Source organism: Diceros bicornis, chromosome 26, assembly GCF_020826845.1.
Source record: "Diceros bicornis minor isolate mBicDic1 chromosome 26, mDicBic1.mat.cur, whole genome shotgun sequence".
In the NCBI taxonomy this organism is placed as follows: Eukaryota; Metazoa; Chordata; class Mammalia; order Perissodactyla; family Rhinocerotidae; genus Diceros; species Diceros bicornis.
In genome coordinates this window covers 27467124-27486624 of record NC_080765.1, presented here as the reverse complement: position 1 = coordinate 27486624, position 19501 = coordinate 27467124, and positions in this window count along the sequence as shown.

Below are 19501 nucleotides of genomic sequence, written 5' to 3'. Positions count from 1 at the left end.
TTAGCAGCTGTTGCTATTTAAAATAAGAAAAACCTGGGCTTGAATTTAAACTGTTTGGTAAAGCATGTGCCCCACCAATCTGGTCCAACGAAATCAGACATTATGAAATCCACAGAAGAACTGGAGCTTGTTACAGGAAGTTAAGATGCAAATCATATTTTGTTTCAAATGAGCCCGATGAATGCATAATTTTCCACAAAGAAATACTTTTGTGTCAGGATCCTTTTGCCAAGAACCGAAGTTCTTGTGCTGCAGCTGTTAGCCGTGTCTGATTGTCCATTTCAGACTGCAGGCAGTTCTGCTTTTCTAAGGAGGATTTGGAGCAAAGACAGGAAGAGGACAGAGCTGCTCTCGTCAATTGTCTTCCAGAATATTTTCTATGAGAGCTGCCTGTGCTTCCCAGATGATCACACTTGTCTTCAGAATTTGCAGAGACTGGACCCCACGGTGAATCAATAGCTACTCCTCACTTACTGTCCATTCAGAACGGGCTTTTTTTCCTCTTCCCCTCGCACCTTCTCTGAGCTTGAGGTCATTACTTCTATTTGTGTGGAGTCTTTTGACTTCAAGTGGAAGAAATCCAATTCAAATTAAATAAACACACAAAATAAGGCGGAAGAGGAATTATTTGTTCTTGTAACTGGAAAGTCCAAGCATGGTTTGGCTTCAGGCACATTGGCTGCAGGTTGAGGGGAGAGGGAGAAGGAACCAGAGGTGGACAAGTCAGAGGAGTAATGAGTAGCTCTGGGGACCCAGTATGTTGCCATGGCTTTGCGAGGCACCAGTTTTCAGGCTGTGTGATTTTCTCCAGGTGTAGATGCAGAATGGCTGATGGAGGGATTTGGAGGGAGTTTGGCTTGACAGGTATGATGAAAAGACAGAAGTCAAGAAAAACAAGGGAAATGATCATTCAGATGACCACCTCAAAGATGGGTCTGAGCTGAGAAGGGGCAAAGAGGCATCAGACAAGGGGCCAGTGGACTGGGAGAGAATAGGGCACTGGAGGTGACTACAAGGTGGAAGGATAGGAGTTTTTGGAGTAATGGGAACAAAAGCTATGGGAGGATGGGAGATGATGGACACTAAGGGGTGTGAAAAGGACAAATCATAGGATAAATATTCACAATCTCCCACCCACACCGACACCTATTTTCCAAGGAGGGGAGGATTCTTTGATTGTTTGATCTGCTGCTGGGGCGATGGATGAAGATGCAGAACACAAGAAGAACTCTACACAAGGGCATTTTAAAAAGACAGATCCAACTTGAGGCGCAGAAGAAGAAGCTGGGAAGAGGAGACAAAGAGGGGAAGGGGCTAGTGAGACAGGAGAACTACATGGACTGGGAGTTTTGAGTGGGCTAGAAGGACAAGAGCTAAGGAACTACCATAAGATGTGGGGCTTTGGGGAGAGAGATGAGGTCATTTTTAGGAAGTCTTCCTGTATATTGTGTGATATAGCCCACCCCTCTGCCATTGTCTCAAAAGACTCCTTCTGTAAGGACTCATGGCATTTTTCATGGCTCTCTGGAGAAGGAGTAGTACTTCTTTTACATGTGATACCATGCTGAGAAATAGGCTTGAGGAAACCTAGTTCTACTGTGTTTAGAGTGAGATGCAGCACTTTAAGATTTTTAAGATGGAGCCCATGTGGGCCCAGGCTGTAACTGTGGAAAAGGGCTGAAGGGAGGTGGAGGTGAAAGTCAAAAGAAGCAAGGTCAGAGAACATTAGGCTAAAGAAGCAGAGGAACAATGCAGGTGACTGCCAGTATTTGGCTTGAAAATGAAAACTGTGGACCAGCTCCCAAAGTCTTCCATGAGTAGAGTGGAGTATCTAGGAAGTAGGTGAATGACAGCAATAAGAAGAAGGATGTGGTATAATCAGATGGCAGGAGTCTCAAAGGAGTGGGGATGTTGACACGCCTGTGGAAAGAGCACTGGGAATAAGGGCTCCAACACCGCTTCTTCTGACCCAGAACAAGTGGGGTGTGGAGAATGAGCAACCACTATTTTTTTTTTCTTTTGTGAGGAAGATCAGCCCTGACCTAACCTCCGATGCCAATCCTCCTCTTTTTTACTGAGGAAGATTGGGCCTGGGCTAACATCCGTGCCCATCTTCCTCTACTTGATATGGGATGCCACCACAGCATGGCTTGACAAGAGCTGCATCGGTGCCCGCCCGGGATCTGAACCTGTGAGCCCTCGGGCCACTGAAGCGAAGTGCACACACTTAACCGCTGCGCCACCGGGCCAGCCCCTGAGCAACCACCATTTGCAAGAGCTGCAGGAGGAAGCGATATCCTGGAAGGAGAGTGAAGTTTCAGTTAAAACAGGCTCATGGAGAGATGGAAAATGTTTACCTTGGAACTGGGCACAAGGAAAAGGGTTAGGAGGGAGGGGAGTAGGGGGGATTTGCATCAGAAAAGCAGAAGTGGAGAGATGGCTTTTCATTGGCTGGCTCCTTCTCAGCTCACAAATTACCTCCTTGATCTCGCCATCTACTCTGGTCATCTGCCTCCACAGGTACTATATAGCATTTCTCCCTGTTTATTTCCTTCATATTATTTAATTCTAAATAAATAACTAAAGGTATTTATTGTCGGGTTCCCCAATCAACAACCACCACCACTAGAATATAAACTCCGTGAAAGTAGGGACCTTGTCTATTTATTCACTTCCTTATCCCCAGTGCCTGGCACATAATAAGTATTCAATAAATATATGTTGAATGAGTTAGTTCATGAATAGATGAATGAATGAATGGGTGAATGAATGAATGAATGAGTAGCCCTAGGAGGTTGGGAGGATAAAAGAGCATAGGTGTCCAAGAAGCTTCCACATTTGGTGAGGTACCCTGGGATAAAAGCATGTGTACCCTGGTATGCCTGAAGTTTCCTAACTTGACTCCTGGAGACAGATCCCTCCCGGCCTTGTTGCTGTGTCTTGGGAAGTAAACCTTAAGGAGAGATACACTTGCATAAATCCACTCTCCTGCATTGGTGTGTGTTAGCGCCAAGTTCTAGCCTAAAAATACTCCTCTCTGATATCAAGGACAAAATTTATAAACATGAAAGTGGTTATTATGGTTTAATCACAGGCTTGGTGGTAGTGACTCTTGGCAATCTCTCCAGGGTATTAACAAGAGAAGAGTAAATATGTCATGTAGGTGGTATTTTTAGTCTCACTCACCCTTCCAACTCAAACGGGAACATCCCTGCTGAAGGTCCTTGTGACTCCCTGGGCCCCACCCCAGCCCTTGCTGCCCAGAAACCATAGTCATTGGGACTACGGTGGCAGCCGCTAAGCAAAATAGAATGAGGGGGGCTGGTGGGTGCTGCCTGGGACCCAGCTCATTCGTTGTTGGATGGACACCTGGGTCCTGGCTCTTGGATCAGTAACCCAACACTTCCCAGTTCCCGTGGCCAACTCACACACCTCTTCCCCAGAAGGTGGCTTGGCCAAAAATTAAATATATCTCATGGGAATGAAACGGCCCATCCCTTGAAAACTCCCTTTCTGTGACCTTCTTCCCCAGGATTCTCAGCTTCACCAAAAACAGGACAAATAATCCTTGACTGAGCCCTAGAGCCAAGAACCCATCCCAAAGAGTTTCCCAAACTACATCTTTTCTGTTCAGTGCCAGGTTTTAGACAGAAAGTCTACGCTCCATTCTGAAGGTGGGCTCCACAATAGGCATCATGCAAGGCATTATGGTGGTCGGCACTGGGGTCAGGGACTAGACTGCCTCTCCCCACACCCCCTGGATGAGGAGGACACATTTGGGGAACATTTGCAGTCTACTAAGTGCTAAGTGTACATTGTGCTAAGTGCTTTATATGCATCATCTCATTCAGGCCTCATAACGGCCTTATGAAGTACGTATTGATATTCTTTCTGTTTTATTTACATATTTATTACATTCATAACTTTCCCAGAGTCACATAGCAAGTGGGATTTTGAACCTGGCAAGCTCTTTCTCGAGGCTTTACTCTTACACATGATGAGGTTTTGTCTGAGTCGCCCATCTACCCTCCCCAGGAGTTTATGGTCTATGGAATGTGTTGTTTCAGCTCAATAGCAACCAGGTACCTCATTTCCATTGTTTTCACTGGGGAACAAACTTCTCTCCCTTTAAGAACATTCTAATGGAGCTGACTCTACTCTCAGCTCCAGAGGCGGCCTGTGACCCAGGCCCAGCCAATGAGAACTTACCATTTCCCTTGATCCCGAAGGAATCAGTGGGATTGATCCAGAGATGGGTGCGTGGTCCTATAAGAGCCAATACAGATCCTTGATGGCCTTGAGGCCATCTTCTCTACTGACTTGCTGTATGACCTTGGGCAAGTCATTTACCTCTGTGGGTGTGTCTAAAAATGTTACCTCAGATCAGAGCTACTCACACTGTGGACTAGGGCAGCTGGCATCCCTTAAAGTTTGATAGAGATGCAAATTCTTGGGCCCTACCCAGACCTACCAGGAGATTCTAGTGTACACTGAAGTTTGAGAAGCACTGGATGAGCTGGTCTCTGAGTCCATGAGTCTATCAAACACTGCATAAAGAAAATCTGGAAATACAGATGGGGAGGGTCCAGCATCAACAACCATTCTTTTTCCCTTTTTCTTTCCTCTTCCATTCTCACTTCCTACCACCTCCTACTTTCATCTCAGAGGCTCTCCCATGCTGCTCTGGAGCAGCAGGAAATGTGTGGAGAGTCTCATGCCCTTTCTGCATCTCGACTACCAAGCCATCATTCCCAGGTTATGGTTGTCACACCGTGCCAGCACCCGATAGATTTGAGAATGCAAGCAGGAGATGCATCTGTTTGTTCACGGCTATATCTTTGGCTCCTAGAACAGGCATATGGTTGGCCCTCATTAAGTATTTGTTGAATGAATAAATGAGACCTGTCTCCTCCCCAAGGCCCCGTGGATGTGACAGAGAAGTTCCCAAACCTGTCTTGGAGTCTGCATTAGTCTGCTCGGGCTGCCATAACTAAATACTATAGACTGCATGGCTTAAACAATCGAAATTTATTTTCTCACAGTCCTGGAGGCTGGGAAGTCTGAGGTCAAGGTCCAACAGGGTTCAGTCTCTGGTGAGGGCTCTCTTCCTGGCTTGCAGATGGCTGCCTTCTCTCTACGTCCCCACAGGGCCTTTCCTCGGTTCCTGATCATGGAGAAAAAGAAAGGGAAGGAACTCTCAAGTGTCTCTTCTCATAAGGACACTAATCCTGTAGGAGCAGGGCCCCACCTTTATGACCTCATTTAACCTTAATTACTTCCTTATTCCAAATAGAACCACACTGGGGATTAGGGCTTCAACATTAGGAGTGCTGGGGGGACACAAGCATTCAGTTTGATGGAGTCCTAATCATTTCCCCTTCCCATCACAGAGGCCCACACCTCTGTCTCATTCTCAGTCTCTTCCACCCTGCTCCTCTGCCCAGGGAATTTTTATCTTCTCTACACCAGGAAAAATTGACTGAGCAAATAGTCTTCTACATTTGGGGTATAGACCGTGATCTCAGCTGAAGAATCTCAAAAGCACTTCCACTGCGACACTCTCCCTTAAGGCTACAGACGCTTCATTTCTCATTGTCCAGATGGAAGAGGGCCATTGGGTAAGGGGAATCCATAAGGGGAAAAAAAACACATCGGTTGATAAAGCAGACTATTACCCCTCTATATAAATAATCAAATTATAAAACATGGAATAAATCATGAGAGTGATGTTTTTATTCCATCTAAGTTACAGGGGGGAAGAATAAAGAAAACAAATAAGGTTTAAAATGAGAACAATCATGATATGTAAAAACAAAAAACAAAAAAGGAAACTGCAGAACTTTGAGGATGGTGGGATCTCATTTTTATTAAAAAACGAATATGTGAATGGTAATATGGTTACATGATTTATCAGTTTACAGAAAAAAACCTGAATGGGCAGACACCCAACTGTTCACAGTAATTACCTCTAGGGAATGGGATTAGGGAGCGAGGATTTTTGATTTTTATTTTATACGCATCTGAATTTAGATAAATCTATTAAAATTTTTATGTGAATAATAAAAAGCTAAAATGTGATGGGGAGAGAATTAAAAGAAAAGACTAGATACTTGAGATACAGTGTTTCTTTTGTTAAGATTCAAATAAAACAAGGCTGAGGCTTTAAAAAGACAAAAATAGATGTAGTTTGAAATAAAAGAATGCAAATCAATGCGAAGTTATAACAATCATGCATTCAAAATTTAAAAAAAAAACCACCCACTGAAAAGTTAAAGATCAAAAGGTAAAGTTGAAAAAGTTAAAGATGTAACAATGAGGAAGGAACTATACTGACAAAAATTTGTAGGAGAAAATAAGAAAACAAAGACCAAAGTTTAGAGATCTAGAAGAAGGTGGAGGAAGCTTGCTGCTAGAAGCAGCTAAGGGTTGAAGCTTTGTTAACAAGGTTTTTGTCTGGCTCCCCTTGTGAAAAATCTCCAATCAGAATTTGTCCCTCAACCCCTTATACCCTTATACCTTCACCTCACACCCCCCAGGCTCCAACTTCTGTCCACAGTTGACTTTTTGAGCATCTCCTTGTGAGCACAGTGTAGCTCTTTAAATCAACAAGACAAATCAACAGAAAACAATTGAGCTGGTGGATCCTGAGCCAGAGAGATGCAACTCTGTCCTTTGCAGTTGGATCAGCTTTGTAGAACTTTTCTGAACTCTTAGCTCTCAGAGGGAGTGCACACTCGCCCCACCTGGAGCAGGGCAGAGCCAAGTTCAAGGCCCAGGCAAGCTATCTCTCTACACCTCCACTTCCTCTTTGTAAAGTGGGGGATATAAGAACCTACCTCATAGACTTGTTTTGAGGACTAAATACATATAAAGAGCATTAGAAAACACTCAAGGAAGTCCAATTCTCTCCTTTTGCAAAGGTGTAGAATATGGTTTGAAGATTTCTCCAGCAGCCCACAGCAAGTATGTAGAAGAGTTTGCATTGAACTCAACATCCTCTCTCTCCAGGGGCCACTTTTCATCATGCCAGACTCGGTTTGGAGATTAGGTTTTCTATCTGTTTGCTGTCTTCAAGGGACATCTTCAGTTGCACTCCTTCAAAGTTTCCAAGGAGCAGAGAGAGTTTCAGAGACTGTCACCTGCCCCAAAGAACTGTCTTAGGATCAGTTGAGTCCTCTGAAGCTGGGACAGAAGCTCAGCTCTCACTCAGAAGGGCTTCTCTAGCATTAATGAAGGGAAGACACATGTCCTCCTCTGGGGTAGGGGTGGGGAGGGCACCTTAGCCTCTCATTTTGCTTTCATCCCTGTTCCCTTATTTGAAGACATAGACTAGAAGGTTAGAAGAGCAATGTAATAGAGCTATCTTTTTGTAAAATGAATTAAAATGATATGGAATGCTAAAAATGGACGAAATAGCCATTAAGCAACCTGGAACTGCCATCCCCACACCCACACCCAAGGCTGCTTTAAACCCTCTAGTGCCTTGCCTTGCAGCAAAGAATGGAAATAACAGGGAAGAAAGCAGAGCCAAGAGATGGAGAGTGTGAGATCGAAATCTGATGATATCCCATCTGAGTCGCCTGAGCCAGATAACCCTGAAATCTTCTGTTACATGAGCCATTATCCTTATAAATATACTAGCCCTCCCCACCTCTTCTTGAAGAAGTTTTCAAGCTAAACTTCTGTGCCTCAACAACGCACTCTCCCCACACCCAAAGTCTCACCTTGGAGACTAATAGGGATAAAATCCTAGTAGTTTCAAACATTTTCTCTTTCTTTGGGGTATCCCAAAGGCCAGCAGGGTCAGCAGGTCATCTTTGTACCATTCAGCTAGTAGTCTACCAACCAGAATGAGGAGGAGACTCCAGGCTCTATTCTAGGGGTAATGGTTAGTCACTGCATTAGAATTCAAATAACACTAGGTGAAGTCTCTAAAATATAACCGGTCAGGCAGGGGTCCACCTTCACAGTTTGTCCTTCATCCAATGAATGGCTGGTACCACCTATCAAATGACAAAACACTTCCTTCTTGTGTCTCTAGGAGTCCCCAAAACGGGGATGGTGTCTCACACGCAAGACGGGCTCCCACGTGCATCCTGGGTGTCACTTTGCACCAGCTCTGGTCCTCCCCATTCCCTGCACCCTTACTGCTGCTGCTTGGCCACCGCCAGCCCTAGTGCATCCTGCTGTTGACAGACCACTCAGCCACCCATGCAGTGGCTTGCCTGCTCTTCACCACCAATGCCACTCTCTTTGTTACCGCTGACTACTTAAGCTTCTTGCTACTTCTGCTAGCCTCTGTGGGTCTCTGTTGCCTATATCTCTCTCTGGCTGCTAGGAAAATGCCTGCCCCTTCAGCATCCAGATTTTTCTGAGGTGGGTCACCTTCACTAAGAGGTTCAAGCCCTTGATGGCATGGTTATTCCATTTTATTGCCGGATGCCTCTGGGAGGTCCCCCTACGTAGTGACTCAGACCACAGGTGAGGCAGTTTCTCTAGTTCCACGACTCAGCTTTTTCCTTCCCAGGAAGCATAAGCATTCTAGCCTGGTATAGACCCAGAATTTCTGCTTCCTCTCAACCTCATGACCCTTCCACAGAGCCCAGCCTCCAAGGAACCGTTTCTCCCTGAATCTGATGGTGGTTGTCTAGGGTCTCTGTAGTCCCTCCCTCTAGGCAGGTTTCCATCAAGTATAGCCCAAGTTCATCAGACATGTCTGAACATGTCTGGACCCAAATTGCAACCTTATCTTTCCTCCTAGGCCCCAGCCAGATGATTTTGGGGGTCAGGGAATGAATCAGATACATTTTAGACATCCACAAGCATTTCGTGCTGCTAAGGCAGCCCTGGTTCCCGAAATTAACAGAAAGATGTCCAAGGCAGTGTTATCTAACTGCACAAAACAGCCAAGTTCTAGCCAAAATACTTTGTTACATACACATACCCACACCCACACACACATATCAATGTTTACATGATGTTTGGGACCAAATGAAAATAAAAATACTTTTGTGTCTTATCTTATTTCTTTAATAATATGCCATGAGCATTTCTCCCTTGTGATTAAACATACATCCAAAAATTCATTTTATTATATTGGGTGGGTATACCATAATGTATTTTTTCCCTTTTTGTTGGGCATGTATAAGATCATCATTGATGAACAGCTATACATAATCTCTAATCTCTTATTAGATCTCTGTTTGTTTCCTCAAGGTAGATTCCTAGAACTGTCACCTAAGAAAGTCCCTACATCATTTTCCACTTCTTATGCTTTATTTTCAAGTTGTGCTTGCTTATAGGAACCAAGGCAGAACATTGCCAGATGGCCAAACCACAGAACTGGTCCAAACCAGAAAGGTCTAAGATGGTGATGGGGTGCCATGTGCAAGAGGAAACGTGTGCAAAAGGTGCCATGTGCAAGAAGGGAAGAACTGTGCATGCCCCAAATGCCCCCCCTCTGAGTGATGACGTGGAGACCCCTCTCCCTTCACATCCCACAAGAACCCTGCTCACCTTCTGCTTCACTTTCTGGAAGAAGGTGTTTTAGAGCACGAGCTCTACCTCCTCCATTCATTGATCAATGAATAAAGTTTCTGCTCTGCTATTTCAAACCCGGTCTCGTTGTATTGGCGCAAGCGGCAGCAGGCAAAAGGACTCACTTGCAGGTCACCAGTCCGTTAGGGCTCAGTAACAAAATTGCCAGGCAAAGGGTATAAACTCTTTCCAGGCTCTTGGTACATACTGCCAAATTGCTTTTCAAAAGATTTTCCAAATTTACACCTTCACCGAGAATATGAAAGGGTGGATCTTCCTACAACTTCTCCAGGAACTTCTCCAAAATTGAGCATTATGTGGATAGTTTTTCTTTAATCATCACCTATTTGGTAGGAAAAATTGTTTCTCATTGTTTTGTTTGTGTGTGTGTGTGCATGTGTGTGTGTGTGAGGAAGATCAGCCCTGAGCTAACACCTGTTGTCAATCCTTCTGTTTTTGCTGAGGAAGATTGGCCTTGGGCTAACATCCGTGCCCATCTTCCTCTACTTTATATGTGGGACTCCTGCCACAGCATGGCTTGACAAGCGGTGCGTAGGTCCATGCCAGGGATCTGAACCTACAAACCCCGGGCCACCAGAAGCGGAGCGCATGACCTTAACCATTATCCCACCAGGCCAGTCCCTCTTGTTGTTTTAATATGCATTTATTTCATTGCTATCAAGGTTAAACTATATTATTATGTTTACCACCTACGTATAGGTGCACACCATGAATCTATGTCCTTTGCTGATTTTTCATATTTGGATGTTATTGAGGTTTTTTTTTTTTATTGAATTGCAAGACTCTTTTTGATATTAAAGTTTTTTTCCACAATGCCTTTTGCCTTTTCGTTTTGTTTAACACATATTTGATTCAGAGATACTTGAAAAATAATAATGTAATATCAATCATTTCTTTCATGATTTCTTCCATTATTTTTATGCTTAACAGGGTTCTCCTTGTTTCCTTGTAATTTTCTAAGCACTGTTTTGAATTTTTATGTAGTGAAACCCAAGGGTATTCTCCTTCATGAGTTTTCTTGCTGTTATGCTCAAAAAGCCTTTCCTCCTCCCTAGGATCTGGTAAAATAATCACACACATTTTCTCATAGTTCTTTTATGGTTTCATTTTTATGATTAACTTTTTCTTGAATAAATTAAAATTAATAACATTTTATTATAAAAATAACATTTGTGACAAAATATTTATCTATTATGTGATATTTCGGAAAGAAATTTTAGTAAATAAAGAAGAAAATAAATGGCATATAATTCCAATAATAAGATTGTTTGAACAATCATTTAGCATTGTTTTTTAAGAGCATAGATTACTTTAATTTTTAAAAAATATGCCTTCAAGGGCTTCTTAATGCCCACAGGCTAATAGTCTATATTATTATCTTGATATACAAAACTGCTCTTAAACTTGGTCATGTGGTATAATAAGAAATATCTCTGGTCTTTGTCCCAAGGTCCTGGCACAAAGCTCCTAAAATCCTTGGAATTTCCTGAGTGATAGGAGGGTCTTTTATTATTCATAAGGAGCCTTTCTGAGCATGCGTGAGTTTATGCTAATAAGATGACTTAGGGTGGGGCCTCTGGATAAGGCTGGTCCCTAGAAAGACCAAGTGATTAGAGGGCTGGGAGTTCCAGCCCCACTCACCAACCTCTGGGAGGCAGGTTAAGCTCTATAAAAACTCTTGAATAATGATATTTGAAGAGCTTCTGGGTTGGTGAACGCATCCACATGCTGGGAAGGTGGCACACCCCAGTTTTTTGGGGACAGAAGCTCCTGTGCTTGGAACCCTTCCAGAGCTCACCCTATGTACTTCATCTGACTGTTCATCTGTATCCTTTATAATATCCTATATAATAACCGGCAAATGTAAGGAAATGCTTCTCTGAGCTCTATGAGCTGCTCTAGCAAATTAATCGAACCCAAGGAGGGGGCCTGGGAACCCTATAGCCAGTGAGTCAGAAGCACAGGTAACAACCTGGACTTGCGACTGGCATCTGAAGTGGGGACAACCTCATGGCACTGAGCACTTAACTTGTGAGATCTGACACGATCTCCAGGAAGATAATGCCAGAACTGAATTAAATTTGTAGGACACCCAGTCAGTGTCTGCTGAGAAGTGTTGAATTGCTTGGTGGTGTTGGGAAACACACCTATCAGAGGACTCTTCTTCTCTAACTCCTTCTATCCCTGCTAGATACCTCTGCATCAGTTTTCCGACCTATTTATCCTCCCTGATACTTCACATCCTTTAAAGATGCTTTTCCATTCTCCTGGTGCAGAGTTTCTCAACCTTGGCACTATTGACATTTGGGGCAAGATAGTTGCTGCAGAGGCTGTCCTGTGCATTGTAGGATGTTTAGCAGCATCTACGGCCTCTACCCACGAGATGCCAGTGGCAAACCCCCCCAAGTTGCAACAACCAAAAATGTCTGCAGACATTGCCTAATGTCTGGGGTGGAGGGAGGGGATGGGGACTTAGCCCCCCGCTGAGAACTACTGTCCTACGGTGACTTTCCACCCGACAAGAGATTTTCACATATTGAGGTAGATGGAGTAACTATTTGGGGTCAAAACCGATTCAACTTGAACTAGAGAAGACTGACTTACGGCCTATCAAACATACATTGCACATCTGCTTTAACCACTGAGTAGAGAATGCACTCTCTCAAGATAAGAATGCATACTTCCCCTCCTACGTCCTATTGGTAACGGCTGGATTAGTCCCTTTCCCAACGTCAGGGTCATGTTGACCTGCAAATTTGCAACTGAACACCTTTTTGAAACATGATGAATATGTATCTTGTGCGTGTTTAATGTATGTTCTTTGTTCTAAAAAGATATAAGACAGTACTGAAAACCATGTTTCGAATGCTTTCTTCTTTTCTGGAATAGGCCTTCCCCGGTTATAATCCTCACCCTGGCTCAAGTAGAACTCACTTTATCTCTCTTATCTATTGTTGGTTATTTTGCATCGACACCCCTAAGGATCTCACTTGCCTATTTCACTCGTATTTATCCTCTGAAATTCGAATCAGGTCTTACCTCTGCCTAAAATTGTTCCCTGACCTTCCAGGTAAGCAAGGTACATCACATTCCCACGAACGGGGTGCAACCTCTTTTTCTCTTCCCCATTAAGCTGTTCAGACAATCTTGCAGATTGTCTCCCTCACTGGACTGAGCTCCCTGAGTGTCGACTTCCCCCAAGCATGGTGCATAATGAGTGTTTATAGAGTATATGCAAAAATCCTATCCTGTGTATAGCCCATTATGAAATGTTGTCTATCTGTACATGGGAGGTGGGATACAGGGAGTGAAACATTGGAAGTTTCTAGGCCCCACAGGATGGGTAATGATAAATAAATGAAAAGCAATAGGATATGTTGGAGTATATGAGGAAGCCATTTGGTTTAAAACTAATTCAGCCTGGCCTTGTTTTTCCAGAAAGCCCTGAGACGGCCTATTGAGCATGCATTGTACATCTGTTTTAACATTTACAATGTCCCAAAGACAAGAGTGATGCCCTTAAAGATAGGAATGTAGCTTCCCCCCTATATCGGCATTTCCTTAAGGATAAGCATCTTTTCCAAGAAACTAAGGATTAATTATTGACCTGCTGTGCTCACTTCGTGACCAGTGACCTGCTGACCACCGACCTGCTGAGTTCACCTCATGACCTCAGCGAAGCAGTGTGCTAGTGAAGCATCTCATGACAGTAGTAAAAGAGATATTCCCATCATATGTGATGTATGCTCTTTGTTCCGAGACAGTATATTACCGCTCTATACACCCCACTACTTTGGTGCCCTTCCTTCCTTAAGGAAAGAAGCCCCTGGGCTATAGTCCTCAGACCTGGCTCATATAATAAACTGATCTCAATTTTGATTTATAGATTGATTATGGATTATTTGTGTCAATAGTATGTTGGCCAGCCTCAGGGCCAGAATGAAAACGTCATATCTGCGTAGTATCCTTGGGAGGACATGCTATGGGGATCTATAAATTGTGTTCAGCCACCACCACAAGCCACCCCGTACTCACCAAGCTCCTGTCACACATCAGGGAGTAGTGAGGCTTTCCTCCATCTTGGGTGATGATAAAGAGATTGCCTGCCAATCACCCAGTGGAAAAACACCCAGAGAACAACTCCCTACAGAAGTCACTTGTAAGAGCACACTCTTTTTTAATGGAGCAATGAAACCTTGTTGCTATAAGTTAGGTGCAGGGGCATTCCATGAAATCAGATGTTATCAAAGATTCACAGGACTCACGAACATTCCTTCCTATGTCTGATGCAAGTGATTGCCCTGGACCTCACACTAGATCTGGGCTTCCAGAAAGTTAACATTGGTGCTTTGCCGGAGGCAAGTGAGGCCTGGTTGGTATCTTAACTAGGTTTACCTGTTTGAAGATACCAACCTGGTACCAGCTGTGCCCAATGAGTAACTGTCTTAGTCCATTTGTGCTGCCATAACAGAATACCATAGACTGGGGGGGCTTAAACGACAGAAATTTATTTCTCACAGTTTTGGAGGCTGGGAAGTCCAAGATCAAGGCACCTGCGCATTCAGCGTCTGGTAAGGCATCACTTCCTGGCTCCTGGATAGCTGTCTTCCCCTTGTGTCCTCACATGGCAGAAAGAGCAAGGGATCATTCTAGGGCCTCTTTTATAAGGGCACTAATCCCATTCATGAGGGCTCCACCCTCATGTCCTAAGGACCTCCCAAAAGCCCCACCTCCTAATGCGATCACATTGGGGGTTAGAATTTCAACACGAGTTTTGGAGGGGGCACAAATATTCAGTCTACAGCAGTATCTACCATGCCCCAAAACATCCGGAGAGCATGCTGCATATGCTCCTTACGTTCCTGTACAACAAGAAACACTGTCTTCTCAAGTCAACAAAAATTCCTCTTCTTTTTTGCTGTTACAGGAAATTTGAACACAATACTGTTTTTTTCCTGAGTTGGTAAAAGCGATCTTAGTGTATGACTGAGAATGGAAAAATAGGAAACAAAAACAGGTATTACAAGTTTTTCTTTCTTCCCATTTTCATTGGTGTGGGAATTTTTAATGCAAAACAGGGACATGCAGCATTCATGTAAGTCAAAATGTTTAGTGAACAATTCTATAACAATCCTAAATAAACCAGTTAAGTATTTTCTAGGTGATGCCAGCATGCGGATTTTTAAGACAGGTACATTTTTTTTCTTTCTTTTTTTTTGAGTAGAAGATGCAATTTATTTGAATTTTGGAGATAAAACACATAATTTTAAGCAAATGCCAGACTTTCAGAGAGCAGTTTGCCTGCTTCACAGTATCCACTCCCACTCTTATGAGATTAGAGATGCATCCATGAAAACGTTTGAAAAGCATTAATACAGGATTTTAAAAGTTACCATTATCAAAGAGTAATTGGTAAAGACTTCTAACACTAATTAGAGAGACAAGAGAAGAATGCATCAAATTTAGTAAAATAAACATTCGATGCTGTCAGTGGCCTGCCAGGTACTCTTTCCTTGACCAGTGAACACCAGGCCCAGCTCCTACGAGTTCTGGCTGTGCACAGCTGCCCCCGTTTTTGCAGAGTGCTCTCCTCCCATGACAGCCATCTTAAGCAGGTACATTTCTTGTAGATGACAACTAATGGTGTTTGTAGCACTTTAATTGTATGAAAGATTTCTTTCATTCACTTTTTTTTTTTAAAAAAAGCAAGTCATCCTACATGTAAGTACACATTTTTAATGTACTTCTGTGTCGTTACGGTGGGTTTCTTATTAAAATGCAATGAATTGAATGCATAGATGTTATTTTTAACGCTGTGCAGAGGCTAGACAGTTTTTATTTTAGTAATAAACTGAAGCCCGGTGAGGTTTAGGCCAGTGCTTCGAAAACTGTAATGTGCATTCAGATCACCTGGGGGTCTTGGTAAAATGCAAATTCTGATTCAGTAGGTCTGGGCTGGGGCCCAAGATTCTGCATTTCTAACAAGCACCCAGGTGGGGACCACACTTTGAGAGGGAGAGTTTATAATTATCAAACCCACACAGCTAGAGGATCCAGATCTCCTGACTCTTCCTCTTGTTATTTTTCAACCATACTGCATGAACTTTAATAAGGTAACCATAACATTCATCACCCAAACCAACACTTTTTTTTAAGTAAAAGGGGGTGCCATTAACAATTACCAGGCATCAAGCTGGACTGTCCGGGGCGAGCAGGGACTTACGGTTACCCTGGCTTTAACAGAAGTGGAGATGACCTTCCAGTGAACAAATTATTAAACATTCATTTTAAACCTATTGGGAAGAAGTGCTATGCTTCCTTGAAGAGGGAGTCAGTCTGGAATATTTTGCAATTGCTAGAGATGTTTGGAATGGTAAATAAAGAATGAGGATAAGAGGGATAAATTTAATTTATGTAGTTGTTCAAAAGGCTATTGATAAAGTTCTCCAGTAAATGCTGATAAAGATGAGTCAGCAGAGGACTGAAGGAATGTTTCCTCCTGATAGGAAACAGACTTAGTGCCCAGAAACAAAGGGGAGGGATGAACAGTCACTTATCTACGCCAGGGTGGGTGGCAAGCCAGCTGCAGCACCGGGGGAAAGGAGGAGGGATGGGATTGGCCGTAAGGAACCAAGAATGTGCACTTGGCATGAAATCAGGAAATGAGTGTATTAAAAATGCAGTTTCAAGGTGTTGCAGCTTAGGAGTGAGTGAATGGGAGGCAAGAATAAATGCCAGATGAGATAACACCGTGAATAGAACCCGACTTTTTTACTCAAAGGAAAACTAACTTCAAGGCAAATGCAATTAAAAATAAAATGCTCAGCTTGTCAGTTTGGATGAATATTGGGGGCGAAGTGTGTGACTAAGGGGAATTCTATGTAGAAATTGCAGGAAGATAGCATAGTTTAAACTAGAGGATCTCAACGGCATATGACCATCGTTTGGAGAGTGTCTGCAAACTACCAAGGCCTAGGCTCCAATCTGGGTCTGTTGAATTAACATCTTCAGAGGATGGGCTCAGGCATCTGTGTTTTGGGGGAAGAAATCCTCCACCAGAAATTCTGATGCATAGCCAGGGCTGAATACCAATGAGTTGACTAATAAGAATGATATAGAAATAAAGGTTAATGTTTCTTAACCAAAGAAAAGAGATTTCAATTAGTCAATGGAGCATAATAGCATGGTGCATGATTCTTAATATTCATTTTTCTTCAACATTTTATTGAGAAACAGAATGCACTCTTTGTGCATAAAACATAAAAATACAACTTAACAAATTGCTTACAGTGAACACCCAGGAAACCACCACCAGTTCAAGAAATAAGATTATTGCCAGCACGCCGGAAGTCTCTTGTGTGCCTCCTCCCAGTTACATCCCCCTCCCTGCTCTCCAGAGGTAACCAGAATCCTGGCCTTTTATATAATCAATTCCTTATTTTGCTTTATAGTTTTACCGCCTCGATATGCACCCCTAAACAATATAGTTTAATTTTTCATGCTTTTGAACTTTATATAAATGGAATATTCTTTTGTGTTTGTCTTTTGTCATTTAATATTTTTTAAAGATTTATCCATGCTGTTGCTTGTGACTCTGCCCTTTCATTCTCAATGCTGTAGAGCAGGACTCAGAAAACTACGGCCCCTGGACCAGATCCAGTCTACCAGCTGTTTTGTAAATCAAGTTTTATTGAAACACAGCCACGCCTATTCATTTCCATATTGTCTAGGGCTGCTTACACACGACAAAGTTGAGTAGTTGCAACAATGACCATATGGCCCTCAATGCCTTAAATATTTGCTATCTCTATTTGACCAACTGAAATGGCGACAGTAATATCCACTTCCAGAGGAGCATCTGTACCTCAATAAGGATAAGGAAGAGGCCTCCCAGCAAGAGATGACATTTCCCAGCCAGCTTTATACTTAGGGGCACCATACAACCAAGTTATAGCCATGGAGTGTGAATGGAAGTAATGTGCACCACTTCTTATCCTGGTCCATAACAACCTCCCACATGTGGCTCCTTTGTGCTCTTTCCTTTTCCTCTGCCTTGAAGCAGGAAATGCTAAGGCCCAAGGGGATGGTACCCACAAGACAGAAGGATCCTAGTGTGGTAGCCAGCCTCCATTATGGTTCCAAATGATTCTCACCTCCAGGTATTCACACCCATGTATTCACCTTTTATATAGAATAGGACTGACTTGTGTAATCAATAGGATTTAATGGAAATGATGAAGTACGACTTGCAAGGCTAAGTCATAAAAGACACTGCAGTTTCTGTCTTGCTTTATCTTGGATCACTCACTCTGGGGGAAGCCAATACCATGTTGTAAGGACTCTCAAGCAGCCCTGTGGAGAGGCCCACGTCATAAGGAACTGAACCTTCTTACCAACAGCCAGCATCAACTTGCCAGCCATATGAGTGCACCATCTTGGAAGCAGATCCCAGTCAAGTTTTCAGATGACCACAACCCTGGCCAATATCTTGAATACAGTCTCATGAGAGACTCTATCCAGAACCATCAGTCTAAGCCAGTCTCAAATTCCTGACCCTCTGAAACTGTGTGAGATAATAAATGTTTTCATGGGGTGGTTTGTTACACAGCAATAGATAACCAATACAACTGGGTCCTTAAATGACTACAAGATGGAGAACTACCACTGACTGGGAATACATGCATTGAATGAGTGATATATAAATGTCTATAGTGCCAAGCCACTGAACATTTGGGGTTTATTTGTTACATTGGATAGTAACTACTCTAACTACTACAATATTAATAATTTAAATTTTATTCTCATCTGCTACTTTGTATGAGAAACCCACATAACGTTAAAGGTCAGGACATAATAATATTTGAGTTGTATGCATTTGTTTGTTCTTCTAGAACACTGTTGTTTTAAAACTTTATTTTGTAATGGAAATATTTTTTTCAATAAGCCCTTTTCAAAGCCCCCAGTGTAAAACAAATAATACCCGAGCTTGTTCAAATTCAAGCAGAGTTGAAGTAGTGACAATTTTACATCTTCTATCCCAGCCTCCAACTCAACCCTCGAAGTTACCTTAGAACATAAAACATTTCCAAAATGAAAGACATGGCTCGAGGATTGCAGGTCCATTGAATATGAAATTCTGGGACATTTTGTAAGGGAAACAGTCCTTGGAAGAATCAGTTCTCTCTCTCTTTCCCGCTCCCACCCCCCTCCCCACTGCCCGTCCTCTATCTTTCCTTCTCTCCCTCCTGCCCTCCCTCTTTCTCTCCAGCTAGTAAATTATCCTGAAATAATTTCCACAAAGTAAGTAGGCATGTGTGGTGATGAACTCCAAAAAATGTCATTTGATTGGGGGAAAAAAATAAGCTAAACCAAAGTAGATATAATTTTGGAGAGTCAGAGAGAATTCTGAATGTTAAAAAAAGAGCCAAATTATACAGCTCCGGTCAGTGTGAGCCTTGTATCTCTGGTCAGCTCAGCAGTTAAAATCCAGTCCTTCTTGAAATACTTTCATGTTCTAAGACTTCTTTTCTTCCATAGGAACAGGCAAAGGTGATTCCAGTTAAAGCCAAAAACATCAGTGAGTTTGAGGTTTAACTGCTCCCAGTTCACTTTCCAGGCAACTCTAGAAGACACATATTCTTTTTACATTTTAATAATACATTTTAAAAGCATAAGAAAGATCCTTTTGTTCATGTTCAAGAAGAATTAACGGGGCTGGCCGGGTGGCGCAAGTGGTTGAGTGCGTGTGCTCCACTTCGGCCGCCCAGGGTTCACCGGTTTGGATCCCAGGCACGCACCAATGCACTGCGTGGTAAGCCATGCTGTGGCGGCATCCCATATAAAGTAGAGGAAGATGGGCACAGATGTTAGCCCAGGGCCAATCTTCCTCAAGAAAAAAGGGGAGGATTCGCATCGGATGTTATCTCAGGGCTAGTCCTCCTCA